Source organism: Rhinolophus ferrumequinum, chromosome 13 (assembly GCF_004115265.2).
Source record: "Rhinolophus ferrumequinum isolate MPI-CBG mRhiFer1 chromosome 13, mRhiFer1_v1.p, whole genome shotgun sequence".
Classification (NCBI taxonomy): Eukaryota; Metazoa; Chordata; class Mammalia; order Chiroptera; family Rhinolophidae; genus Rhinolophus; species Rhinolophus ferrumequinum.
This window is the reverse complement of record NC_046296.1, coordinates 67,003,139-67,017,786: the sequence shown is the minus strand read 5'-3', so window position 1 is coordinate 67,017,786 and position 14,648 is coordinate 67,003,139.

Sequence of the window (14,648 nt, the reverse complement as noted above, 5' to 3'; positions counted from 1 at the left end):
TTCACCGCCAGCTTTCTTTCTTAAATCCCACCCCCCTCCCCAATCCTGGGTCAGCCATGGAAAATGTGCAAAAGAAAGGCAGAGCTGTGGAGCAGTGATGGTCAAACTGTGACGTTTTCTGGCTCTGCCCAGTGATTCCGGTGACCACAGCTGCAGTCTGATGACAAAAGAGAACACAAAACCCCTGTGTACAGAAGTAATCCCATCCCTCCTGAGAATCAATTAGTGGATGGTGTAAGGCCCACACCAGTGCTGGGTTATTACCTACCGGCTGACCGCATGGCATGTGGCAGCTGAGCGTGTTAATGGGAACACTCAGCGTCCAGAGGCTGCGTGTCAATCCACCAGACACCCAAGGGGAAAAGAAGTTCAAAGTTGAAGTCGTTAGAGGAGGAACGGTAGCGTCTCATCATTAGAGGGTAATGGAGCTCACTTTCCCTCCCAGGCTCCATTCACTGCAGCAGCCAGGACAAGTGCCAGGCAAGTAAGCTTGGCCCCAGCTGCCTTAGATAGTCACGTTCTCTTTTTGTATTGTCAGAAATGTCATGTCACCTCACGTAATGTATGGCAACAGGCGAGAGGGGCATAGAAGGATGGTAAATATGTAAAAAGACAGAACGACAATAAAAATACACGGTATATCAAAACTTAAAAAAGAAAAACACAAACTCTTCCCACGTTTCTCCTGGGGACAGGATACATTCTGCTTCATGGCCCCTGAGCTGCCATTTCCACCCAAGCCCTGAAGCATTCCTTGGCTCCTGGTGACAGGCAGGGGGACAAGGTTTCCCCACAGTGCTGTCTGCAGACAACGGACGGTGGCGAGAGGCGGGTGTGACAGGAGACCCCAATTCCCTGCCTTGTCTCCCTCTATGGCTGCCAGCGCGATGAGGGCTGAACAGGCGATGAGGGCTTGTGGGCCCCATGTCCCCGTGCTCTGCTCGAGTGCCAGGCAGATGGAAATGAGAGACAGCCACCCTCTCAGGCAGCAGCTGCTCTGAGGAAGGAAGACAGCCCTGGGTAGAGGCAAGAAGGGAACAGCTAGGAGAGCTCAGGAGCCTGATTACCAAAGAAGTGTCGCAAGCCTGGATGCGAGGACAAGATTAACCTTTGGTTGGAAGGACGCCAAGGAATGGTACAGCAGCTGGGAGGGGGTGGATGGTTGGGGGCTAAACTTACCCCTCATGTAATGAGGGACATGACATTTTTGTCCTCAGACAAAAGAAACAAAGCCAGAATGTAAGACAAAAGATGGCCGGGAGAAGCTTACTTCTGAGCAATTGATATTTTCTCTTACAGACAGTGTGAATCTTCAAGTATGCACTTTCCCTTTTTGCTTTGGTTGCCTGGAAGCCCATGTTTTAACTTGCAATCCAACTTCGCTGAGAGAGTAGGACCTTATGGCATAAACCTCCACGACTAACTTTCCTTCTGGTTCCATCATACCATTTTATCTGTGTTTTCACACTGACTTAAAAAAAAAAATCCATCTAGGTACTGCTGTTTTATTGTATTATGTAGTCTTGCAAACCACACTAAAACTTTTTTGGAATAAAGCCAGGCAGAAATCTATACATGGAGGCTAGCGGGATTTGAAAATTTTAAAAAAGCATCAACCAATGATATAAATGAGACTGGAACCCAAACACGGAAAAGGAAATGCCCCCAGCATGGGGTGCCAAGTACCCTGCCCTAATTCTGACTGCATGATCGACCCCATGAGGGTAACGCTTGGCTGACCATCTCACCGCCCTTGAACCCAGTTTCACCAAGTGTAAAAATAGAAGGGCTGCTTTAGACCATCGGTAAGATCCCCACCAAATATATTAATAACTGGTGATTTGAAGTTTGCACAGCTCGTGTGTGCCACCCAGGAAGAGGGTTGGCATTAGGACTGGAGTTTATAGCCAGAGCGTGCCAGCCTACAATTGAGATACTGCTTGGGAAATGAGGTACTGAAGACTGACTGAAGAGTAAGTAGAGGTTACAGGGACTTTATTATTCAAATGAGGTAAGACTTGGCTTGACAGCTGGCAACTGACTTGGAGAGAGAGAGGGATTTGAGCTTCCGCTTTATTGAACTCAAAAGATCTGTCGGAGAAGGAGGACGCACCAGGCAGGACAAAAAGCAAAAGCCCTGCTGTTCAAACCCCATGGGAAGCGTGGGGCTGGGGACAGGAGCCATGTCCCTGATGGCTCCTCGCACACTGCTGCCCACTGAGAAATCCCAAGGGACATCCAGAGCAGCCAGTATGTGTCCTGGTAGCCACAGCGCGATTACAGCTTCGGGGACACAGCTTAGAATGCTTTCTTGGGGTGGGTGTGGCCTGCATTGGAGGGAGTGGAGACATGCGCTTGTGTTCCATCCAGGCAACCCAAAAGTGTGCCGCATGTAGAACAACCCCCGTGGCAACCGCGTACAACTATGTGTTCAATGTTTTCTAAAAACGCGTCAGGTCAGTGGGGCCTATTTGTTCCCATGGGGCCAGGAAGAGCCAGAGCAGACATCCGATCCGTGACTCTTTCCAGACACATCAAAGATCCACTCTGGTTCCTAATCCGTCGTACCAGGTAAAAGTTTGGTTAAACTTGATCTCGCTGCCACTACAGGCCAGGAAATCTGGGATTTCTGCAAATAGGCTGATTAAGACCAAATCAAGACCAATGTTTCTAACCTCAGAATTAATGCCCGCTTTGTCAGTGAATAGTGTCTGTGTCGTGGGTGCACCCCGGGTTATTCAGCTCCAACCGTCACAGCACCCCTTGTGTCCTTCTTACAACCATCTCTTCCTGAAGTCAGCTACCCTATCCGATTTCCTGTGTGGCCAGAGGAATCTGAGAAGAGATTCCTCTTCTGGAACAGGTAGATTTTCAGAATGACAGTGTCACCTGAGATGTTTGAAGTCGTGGGAAGAACATGGGACATGGGACAAGAAAGAGTCCCACTCAAATCCCAAACGCAGGGCCCGGAGCGGGGCTACTCTGGCCTGGCTCAGTGAGGCTGGCCAAGGCCACGGCAAAGAGAAAAGGTGAAGAAAAGAAACAAGAGGTGCAGGAACAAGGGGCAGTGGCTGTTGGAGGGAAGCTGACACAGGTGTAGAAAGCATGGCATTCCAATGAAGGGGCTTCATCCACTTACCCAGGGACCTTCTTGATACTCAGCAGCAACCCAAGTGACAAGCGGGCCAACAGGGCTGACCCAGGCCACGTGGTGCGGCTGGGGACCACCTTCATTTGAGGGATTTGGGACAGAAATCCTGACATCAGGACAGGACTGTCCAGAGTGACCCAATCAAACTTCATTGGTTCACGACGCCTAGAGAAAGATGAACTCAAAGGTGGGTGCTTTACACAAACACCGTGAGATCTGTAGTAGAGACAGCTATTTTGGTTTCCCTGACTGCAAGAACATTCTGCATTTCTGCTAAATCTGCCTGCGATTTGCAAGTGTGAGAATCACTTTAAAGTCAAGCATAGGACTGAGTATTAGAAACACGTGTGACCCAGGGCGCCTCCAGCTGCTCACCCCACAGCCAACGAGGACCCCCAGAGCTTCTCCCTAGGAAATCAGCGGGCCAGGAAAGGGGAGGCCTTGTTCCGCCTTGCTTTTGAAAATATGTCCTTCACGTGTGCTTTCTTCTCCCAAAGAGCTCCAAAATGGCAGAGTAAGAGAAACATATGTTTTGTAGCAAAGATTCAACTTTCCAGAGTTTTGCAAACTTGAATATTTCTTGCTAAATTAGAGATATGTTGAATCCAATAGAGTGTGGTATGATAGGGTGTATGTATCCTGGTAAAATAATTTTAGTAAGTTTCCAATACCCAACAAAGATAAAACACTCTCAAATTATTGCCTGAGATTTGCTGGAATTGATGTCACTGAGAGTCATAAGCGATTTATCAGGATTGCCTAGTAATCTTTTCCTTGGCCGGATTTTATTTTCCATTCCCTACAGCGATGAGCAGATATTGATTAAGATAGAATGGTCCATGCACATAATTTTAGATTTTTTAAAGTTTTTGGCAAGTGTCAAAGCAAAGAACAACATGAACCATTCTATAAGAAATGTGTTCTATTGTCATTTTCATATTCTTCTAGTTATTAAAAAAAAAAGTTGGCTTTCTTCAGTTACTCTAGTTTTGAACTGACATAACTTTCTAATCCTGTTAAGAAGAACTTTGAAACTGAAACATGTAAACATACATACCCATATGCATGGAGCACTGTTATTGAAATTATCCATTTCATACACAGATATTGGCCACTCCCATGGGACAGGCACGTGCTGGGTGCCAAGACCACGCTCCTCACCAGACATGAGAGAGGATACAGTTTCAAGGAAAGATAATGGACTTGGAATTGAACAATTTGTGCAGCCCAGGGTGCATTACTCAACCTTTCTGAGCCTCGGTTTTCTGGATGCAGTAACACAACAGATATCATGGAGAAAGGAAATAATAATAATTACAGATTATTTCATGAAGACTGGAGTTATGCTTGGCCACCATTGTTTCCTTAGACTTTATACAGATTCTCACGTAGCTGCCTTCTCCTGTTACGGCTGTGAAATTTAACCTGCTGTGGGACCTCATGATGTGATAAGCTTTGCTAGAGTCCACCATCTTTTTTTATTAATAGCTGAGCTTTATCTGTAGGACCTGCTAAACCTTGAGAAACAAAAACACCACATTAGCCCTTTCCCCAAGAGATCTGAAAGCACATATTTTTGTTCTTTGTTTGTCTTTTTGTTTCAACCTAAAACAACACAAAATTCAAACTTTTTGATGAAATGAGCTGAAAAGGAACCGATTATCAAACATGAGGTTGAAATAACCCCTAAGTGAGATCATAATTCTGAAGGCCTGAACTATGGCAGTGACGTCAGAGCGAAAAGTACACGGGGGGATCCTGGAGATATTAGAAGATGAGGAATACCTGGTGTCCGTTACACATTACGGAGCAGAAAAGAGGGTGGTGTCAAAGGGACCCGAAGGTGGAAGCACGGGTTCGTGGCCGGGAGCAACCGCAGACATAGTGGGGAGAGCTCTTTCAAACATAAAAATGAGGTTGTGGGTTTTTGAAATTAATTTTCAAGATGAAGTGCCCTGTATAGTATTCTCTGAAAACATTTTGCCCCCGACCTACTTCCAATGGCTCCGCCAAGCAAATGTCCAGCAGTAAGAATCTCAGTGTGCAGCCAAAACCAGACACTGCCAGCATGACATGTCTTCAAGCAGTTTTTATTTTTTAAAAATTGCCTGAACCTAGTAAATTCGGTATACACTTGTAGGTATGTGTGTGTGTGTATGTATATCTTAATTTAAAAGTCTTCGTTGCACTTCCGCCAAATTAACGTCCCAGTGACTGTCCGTGAAGTTTACAGCACATTTCCTGTATCTTCAAGTTCCACCCAGGGAAAGCACGCACTGTTCCCCCGTGAGAAGCAGAGTGCATGCAGCAGGAGAGGAGACACGGAGGTAGAAAGATGCCATTCAAGTGGAAATAAGGATGTGAAGAGAGATGCGGATTCATGTGTGAAGGGAAAAGACCAGAATTCTGGGGGCGGGGAGGGATGGCTGTGACTGGGACCAAGGAGTTTGTCCTGGAAAGCCCAGTGAGAGGCAGGCTGCCGAGTGTCACTGAACAGCAGGAAAAAGGAATGGTGGTGACACAAAAGGGCTGCCACAGTGTAGGACATGGGTGGATGCTACAGACTGTGTCCTTCAAAAGTCATGTGGAAAGCCTAACCCCCAGCGTGATGGGATTTGGAGGTGGGGGCCCTGGGGACACTAGGTCATGAAGGTGGGGCCCTCATGACGGGATTAGCACCCTTAGGAGTAGAGACACAGGGGAGAGAGCGCCTGTCCACAAAGCAGGAAGAGAGCTCTCAGCGGAAACCAGGTCCTTGGGCTTCCAGTCTCCATGACTGGGAGAAATAAATGTCCGTTGTCTAAACCTCCCAGCCTGTGCTGCTTTGTTTGAGCAGCGTGCGCTGAGGAAGATAATGGATCCCCAGAGTGGATCTCCACCAGAGGAGACAGACTGGGCCTGCGTGGGAGGGGAGAGAGCAAATCGATGGGACTTGTTTAGAGGCTGAGCTTCAGAAGTTCAGGGGCAGTGAGTGTGAGGCACAGGGGGACAAAGAGGAGGCACTTGCCCCGTCGAGCAGAGCACGTCTGAAGTGCGGGGTTTGGATCACAGGAAAAAGGGGTAGTTCAGGGAGCCATGGAGAGAGGAGGACCCCGCGCCCAGGCTGAGAAGTCACATCGCGAGAGGACCGAAGAAGCCAGGTCCTGGACATCCGGGAAGGCAGGAGAAGAGCTGTTTCCAAAGTGAGCACACGAGCGCCCAGCGATCCTCTGCTTGGCTCCGTCACTCACTCAGCAAATACCGAGCGCAAACTTGAACAATGTGACGAGTGTCAGGTGAGCACAAGAGGTAGGAAACTGACACCTGGAGACATGACAAAGAAGTCAGGGGCACAGAGAACCAGTGAAAGAAAACCTAGACAGTCAGGAAGATGTTTGAGCCATCAAAAGAAAGTCAAGTTTAAAAACGAGCCCCTGAGTGTCCTTCCCTGCCCTTCCATCAGCTCCAGGGACCTTGTCTGGGCCCCTCACATCTTCTGGGGTACAGAGGAAGGACCCCAGGAGCAAAGGCACCCCCCTGTTGAATGCTGAGTGAGCCCACAAAGGACGTCCTAATATCACCAATTTTTTTCCAAATACACCACCTGAGAATAAGCAAGCTTCAGAAATTGGACTGGGGTTCCAGCTGACAGAGGCAAAGTAATGAACCCCAGTTTTCCAGAGCTCGGCTCTACCCTCTACTTAACACTTCCCCTGCTAGCAGTTCAGTTCTCATACCCTGGAAGGACCCCACAGCTGGCCTCAGGGACCCGACTGTCCTTAATGGGACCACATAGCAGGCTACGTGCTGTGCCTCTGAGGCCAGTCCCGTTTCCTGGGACCTGTGTCTGCAGGTCTGCAGGAGCATCGTGCGGTCCCATGGCTTCGTGTCACCCCAAATAGGCAGAAACAGCCTTACCTAAGAGGTGCCTCCAAACGGGCTTCCAAACTGGAAGTCCTCTGGCTCGTAGACAGGTTTTATCTAAATATTAAAGGTGAATGTCTCTGGGCAGAGTCTGTGCTCTCTCGTTCATTCCCACTCCCTCACCCCCGAGGGCTTCCACACTCCTGCTGCCCTCTGTGCACCGAGAACATTTGAGTGGACTGGCCCTGGTTAAATTGGTATTAATCTATTCACAGTCATTTTATTAGGTACTTAATACAATTCAAAAGAAGACCTCCCAGATCAAAAGATCTCTCAAGTAAAGGAAGATAGGGATTACATGTATAAGATTCAGGATTTCCCAACAATATTTTGCAAAAGTTAGGTCAGGGAAAAACGTTTATGGTTTTCTCTATCACATACATAAACCAAAAGAAGGAAAGCTGCTTTTCAGCTGATGTTAAAACAAACAGCATGTTCCCCCCAAGTGAATGGGGACAAGTCAAATTTTAGGATTCCATTGAAGAGGTGATTCATAACCGGGGTAAACAACGCCATGACAGAATGCCTCTGAGAAAAGTTCACCGTTAAGACTAATTCTTTTAAAAGCATCACAAATCTGGAGACAAAAGGTTTATCCCCTACAATTGGCTTCCGGTGCACTGAGCAAGTCACACACACCATTTGGGATTCCCAGAAAACGTGGACATGAGACGATGAAACACTAAAGACCGCCCTTACCTACTACTGGTTGTGTTCTGATACCAGAAAGAGGTATCTGGGAGCAAAACAGTGGAATCCAAACCATCTCTAAACCCAGCTCCTGTCTTCTAAGAACGCGGGTGACCATATTCAAGCATCTGCCACACTCCTGGGAACTGGCACACTGGGTGCCTCCCAGCGATGTCGTGCAGCGGCCTCATCCTGCCTCTAGTCCGAGCCAGAGTGGACGCCGCAGTCAGGCCTCTGGGGAACCACAGCCCACGCTCCCACGGCCTGTCCCCAGGTCTACCTGCCTTCACTCCTAGACCTCCACACTGACGACCCTAGAGGGAATCACTCACGTAGTACACAGTGATGTGAGCCATGGCAGCCTGTGTTGGTCTGGACCCATCTCATCCATTTCTCACCCTGCAGCCAGTGTGACATTTTAAAACGTATTCACTTGTCACCTCAATCCCATTCAAAAACATTGAGTGCATGTGAGTTTGTGTCTATGCCCTCATTAAAAAATTCATGCTATAGTCTCACAGGTGCCTACTTTATAAAGACTATGCTCTTTCTTTTTTTTTTATTCTTAAATATAGTGTCACTGTTTCTTCCCCCTGAATATAAAACCACCATGCTCAATACAGCAAGAAAAGCAAGAGACTAATGGTGCATAGACTGGCTAAGGGCAGTGAGCGTGGAGGGAAGTGAGTCAAAAATAGGTATTAGAAGGTGGAAATGGCAGAAGTCAGTCATCACACACAAGAGGGGAGAGAAGTCGCTGAGCACCCCCTTTCTCTGCCAAAGAGAGAAAACTGGTATTGCACTGATCTTGTTAACACTTAAATCTATAACTGTGGGCTCTGCAACTTGAACATTGTAGGCCCTCAAAAACATCTCTGAGGAAGGGAGGAAGGAGGAGGAGGAGGGAAGAAAGGACTGAGGAAGACAGAGGGGGTGTTTTTCTAGACCCGAGGCTGAGTTTTCAGACCTAGATATGGAAGACGGCTGTTTAGCTGGTGCGAGCTGAGTGGGAGTCTTCCTATAAAATTCCCAAGACAAACAATGAAAACCCAGCTGTCGCTGTTTCCAGTTCCATTTTGCAAAACTAAGACAGCTGATCCAAAATTGAAGCTTATCAACAAAGTGCCTTGGTTATGGAGCAGTAAGAAGGTGCCAGAAGCCAAGAAGAGATCTGGTCAACCTCACAGATGTGCAATACTATGGTCAAACCCACATGTACTATAGTATTGATAGGATAGTTGGCAGAGACACGCCTATTATACGCTTGGGGTCTCGTTTAGCTTTTGCTGTTCATTCATTCATTCAACAAACGCACAGCATTCTGAGTTAGTAACAGTAGGGGCGTTTAGGTTCACAGACACGACTGAGACTGCTCGCAGCCGAGTGGGGAAAAGAGCATGGAGCATAAGTGGCCTAAAGTGGATTCAAGGGGAGGCCAAATGAAGAGGGTCAGAAATGGCTTCAGAGAGATTGTGACTCTCACACCCAATCTTGAAAGATGAGGCGGTGTTCACCAAAGATCTAAGGAAGAGGAGAACCCGGAGCAAGAAGGAAAGGCATTCTAAGCACAGGAAGCAGAACAGCAAGACATATGACGTGGGCGCGTGCACAAAGCAGCATGGCTCACTGACGGACGTGGGCGCCAGTCTGTGTGGCAGGCAACCGGATGAACGGGGTGCTGACCCATCACTGCTCCACATCTGAGTGACACTCATTGCTCACATTGGCAAAGTAGCCACAATTCCCAGGAATTAATGGAAGGAAGTGCTTCCATGTTCCATAGCTAACATGTTAGGTAACTGAACTCTTCATATTTTTGATGATCACATTATATTCATCTCTTAATTTCAGTGTAACAAACTATACAAAATAGCTACAGATGATACCATCCCTTTCTGATCCTTATTTGGAGTTCATCTCTGTATGTGTGGTCCTGTTTATTTTATTTATATGAAGTAAATATCACCTGGCTCAAAACACTACATCTTTATCATGTCTGTCTCTTCTGTTTGTCTATCGTGATTTTAGTACAGCCATTTCAAAATGCCAGTATGTTTTTAATAATATAGTGTAACTTTCGCTCTTACAAAAACATCACATTATTCAATGTACGCAAATGCAAAAAAGATGACTCATATAATTTACATGTCCTTGTGGTGTGTTATTAATGTGTGCACTTTATAAGGGTATAATTTTGTAAGCAATTTTCCATAAAGTTGTTATAAATGTTATCTTATAAATTTGAGATCGTTTGGCACAATATTCATTTAACGAAATTACCCCACATTTCTATTTACAAATGAAGAAATAACATCGCTTCATTTGTAAATACCAGTTCAGACTGACATGACACACTTTTGGTAAGACATTGAGCCCTGGAGACTCACTCAGATATTACTGCATCACTTAGGGTGAGGAACAGCTTCCTCTATCCCCATAAGTAGTCCATCTTGGTTCCCTTGGATTGATGTGCACAGCCAGACACCATTGGTCCAGAACCGATGCTTCCTCATAAAATGCTAAAACTCCGACAACATTTGATTCTGAGTAGCCATCATGTATCAAAAATAATAATGGATTGGCATTAAGGTAACATCGAATTGTGTGGTGGTCAGGCTCTTGGTAGTTGTTTTGTGGCTTTGGACAAGACCTGGTGTCAATAATCTTTAATGATGTCTCTTCATTGAATTTATGAAGATACTGGGGTTGGACTGGATCGCAAAGTTTCTTGCAGCACGAAATCAAGTACCCCGATCTAATTTAGTACTTCCGTATTATTATTCCATCTTGTGTGTTTTTAAGATCTGTCTATCCCATCTCTACAAATATATTGCAACATCATCCAAGCCACGGCATGGGTCATCCATTCCTTCATTCTGCAAAATGTTTAGACAGCCCTCTGTGCTAATGGCCAGGACTAAGGAATCCCGTATTCAGGTCCCATCTCTATCACTTCCTGGTTCTAGATCCTTGAGAAATATACATATCCTCTGTGCAGGGTGCTTTGGATATGTTATACAGCTGCCCTGGAGCCGGAATTTCAGTTTCTCCATCTGTAAAGTGGAGATGACAGTGCCCCTCTTTATAAGGGTGTCATGAAGAGGCTCAACGAGAGAATGCCAGCCAGTAAGGCCTTTGGCACACTGCCTGACTCATAGGATGTAGCTAATAAACAAGCATGAAAAGTACTAAGAAAGGGTAGCTCTTAAGGAACATTCATTCTCTCTTCCCAAAGCCAGCCTAGCGCACAGGGGAAGAGAATCATTCTTTGTGCAGGTAATAATCATGGATGAAGCATCTCTCTTTTATCTCCATCATGGTTCCATGTAGAAGCACAGGACACATATTACTTGAATTAAATTCAAACACAGTTGGATTTTGAAAAATATGTATGAAAAATGGAGCAAGGGGATGAAAAGTTTTGATAAATATATAGCAAAAATGGAAGAAGGAGATGAAAGCCACCCCGTGCCCACTGATGGCCTGCGCTGAGGGAAAGCAGAATCAGGCCATGGATTTCTGCACAAGCACAAGCCACCTAAGCAGCAAATGCAAGATGTTGCTGACGGGGCATCTCAGCACCAAGTGGTGGGCAGGTGGGGAGGCTGGCAGAGCTTCCACAGACCGTGAAGCCAGGCTGGGGGCAGGATGAATGGTTAGGAACAAAGGTATTAATGTGTTGATTCTCTTTGTGATTCTGAGTGTAAATGTCCGGGTCCCTGGAGCCCACAGGCATGACAGGTGATGACGAACGGGCCAACTGCTCTCCCTGGCCAGGCTGTGCTGATGCCTGGCCAGCATCTGTAACTGATGAGTGAAGTCTGGGGATAAAACCCACTCTCTAAGCGGTGTCCTTTACCAAGTCAATCACGGCGTATCACGGTCAGGCAGAACACCAGCCCTCCATGCCCCATGACTAAGTTCTGTGTATATTGGCTCCTTCATTGAGAGGGAAATCCCTTTCCCCTCCTTCAGCCCAGTCATTCATCACACATTCAGTAAACACTGTCTGATTGCCAGCTACGCCAGGAGGAGAGAGCGATAACCAGACACAGCCCTGCCTTCTGGGGGCTTGACTCGGCCATGGCCAGCAGGTTTCTCATTTGTGCTTCCTCAGTGCCTTCTCCAAAATCCTCACTTGCCTTCCTGTGCCCAGTGACACATGAAAACAACAAAATATAAACCAAGGGCCTCCCCACTAAAGAAATCTGGGTCTCCGGAGAGGCCAGTGCTAGCCACCCATCAATTAGTCACCGAAAAGCTCTGAGTTTTTCCATCACCAGGCAGTTCAGAAGAGGGTGAAATGGTATAAATGATGAGGTCTGTGGTACAAATGGGGACTCAGCCTGGACCGCTGTGTGTCACTACGAACCTGACTTATTGGCAGATGAAAAATATTTTACACTGGGCCCTGAAACCACTTCTAACATCCTGTTCCCCACTCAACCCTGGGAATACCCAGGATAGCAGGCAGTGTTTTACAAAGGAGAACTTGAATTCGGTTCTCCACAATAGGTATGTGGGGTCATTGAGTGTCAACTCTCTTATCGCTGCACACTGCTGTGAATATTTCACACCATTACATGTGAAGACATGTGATGTTTTCAGCCTGTAAGGGTGAAGTGAGGCGTAGAGTTAGCAAAGGCTTAGTAAGAACCCACTTTCTATCCTTCTCCCCATGTAACTGGGCTTTCAAAACAAAGAGAGAATTTTAAGACAGGCTTCCCGCTCTGAGGAGATTATAACCATCGAGAACACAAAAACAAAATACAAGGAAACAAACAGCTCTGGTTAGGACGTACTTGGTGTTCAGGTGTGTGGCACAGACTAAGGGGAGATGGGTGAGGCTGGGGTGAGCACAGAGGGGCTGGGGACAGGATGGGGACCGCAGGGTGCATGTATTCTTACTTAGAAAGCCCCCTGGGAGCCCTGAATGGGCCTCTGCACTCAGAAGCTAAGGAAAAGTTAGAGCTGACCTAAACCTGGGCCTACACCATGAAACCACAGAAACGGACAGAAGTGTCAGAGGAAACCTATTAGGGCCACCTCAGTGGAGGACAGGAGTGCTTCCTTCATGTGGATACAAAAAAAACAAAGCTTCTCTAACAGTTTGGAAATCCCGACCTAATTCTAGCCATTTACATCTGCATGATGTGGTGGTGATGTCACGGAAATGCTGAGAAGTCACACAAATGCAGCAACAATTACAGCTTGGCGACGAGTCATGTGAAGTCAAGTAGCCTGGCGATCCATCTGTGTGTAGTTGACGGTGGCCTGACAGCAAATGCCCCATATGCTTCAGAAAGAATTTTCACCACCCAGGACATTGGCTGATGACTCAGGGCTGTCTTGGGTGTCAGGAGGTTTGGGTAATTGTGGTGGCAATTAAGTCTCTGAAGTTAGAGCCTCAGAGATTGGTGAAATTCTTAGAGTTAGCCATGCATTTAGCTCGGGCATACATTTATGAAATGAGTAATCAAAAGGGAACATTTTACAAATCAATGAACCTCATACAGGAAGGAAATAAGGGAAGGGGGAAGGCAAAGAAAAAGAGAGACAGAGAGAGGTGAGGAGAAGGAATGTGGAGAGAGAGAAAGGACGAGGGACAATTGCTTTATTCTATTACACGTGAGTCTTTGCTTCCCTGAACCAGTGGTTCTCAAGCTCGGCTATGGCCAGAATACATGGAGATGCCCAGGGGCCCGTGGGGGCAGCAGTGCCAGAAGAGCCAGACACTCCTTAGCTGCTCTGGAGGGCGTTATATAAGGCACTGGGGGTCACCTTTCCAGTCAACACACCCACGGAGCCTCACACCATGTTCTAGGGGCTTGAATTCCCGTGCATCGTAGGCCTTACTAAATGCTGCCTGAAGGAGTGGAGAACGAAAACCATGCCTGTCGATCTGACCGTTGGTTTCCCATTAGCCTGGATATCACTGATCGCCTAATATCAAGAAAAACGGACGTTTAAGTGAAACAAGAGGAGCAGGTGCTTATTAACTGTCTACTATCAACTCAGTTTCTTTAATTCCTGAGAATCAGGTTGATCTTTGATGAACTGATATAAAAACATACTGTATACATCAATCAGTGCTGTTTCATAGAGCTTCTTGCGCTGAGGGGAAGGTGTGAGCTCTGTGCTCTCCAAAATGGCAGCCACAAGTCACACGTGGCTATGGGGGGCCAGAAATGTGGCTGGTGTGACGAAGGAACTTAATTTCTCGTACTTCATTTTAATACTCGTTCATACTCATACTTAATTTTAATTTCAATGGTCGCATGTGGCCAGTGGCTGCCATATTGGACAGTGCGGAATCTAAACAACGTGACATAGGTGAAGTGTCAGGCCCATAACAGATCCACAGGAATTACTTCCAACTACCATGACTCCACCCTGATGAAAGTGACAAGAGCAGCTTTCTGCTGGTGTCACTACCCCTCTGCTGAGCTTACTCCATTCAGTGAGTCTAGCTTGTAAAAAGTGAGGCCCAATAACATTGTAGAAGAGAACTGTAACTTAGGAAGTGTGGGCACCTCAGAGCAGCACACGCTCGTTACCTCATTTATAATCCATCCCACAAATATTTGTGTGGTGTCTGTTCTGTGGGGACTGACGAGGCTAGGAGGGGGCTCCCATATTCAGGTGAGTCCTGAAGTGCAACGACTCTGCTCCTTAGTGATGCTTCTTTAAGGAGCTTCGCCTCTCCCTGACATGGGCCCCTACTCAGTTCCCACTTCAAATCTGTCCTCTTTCTTTGTCATTGCAAGTTAGGTACAAAAGTAATAATGATAGGCCCCTTTCACGAGCCATAGCGAAATCTATGAAGCCAATGTCTTATATCTAATATTTAACATATGAGGTCTGACAATTAAGTTCACAAACTCATCCTAGAAAAAGTGCTACA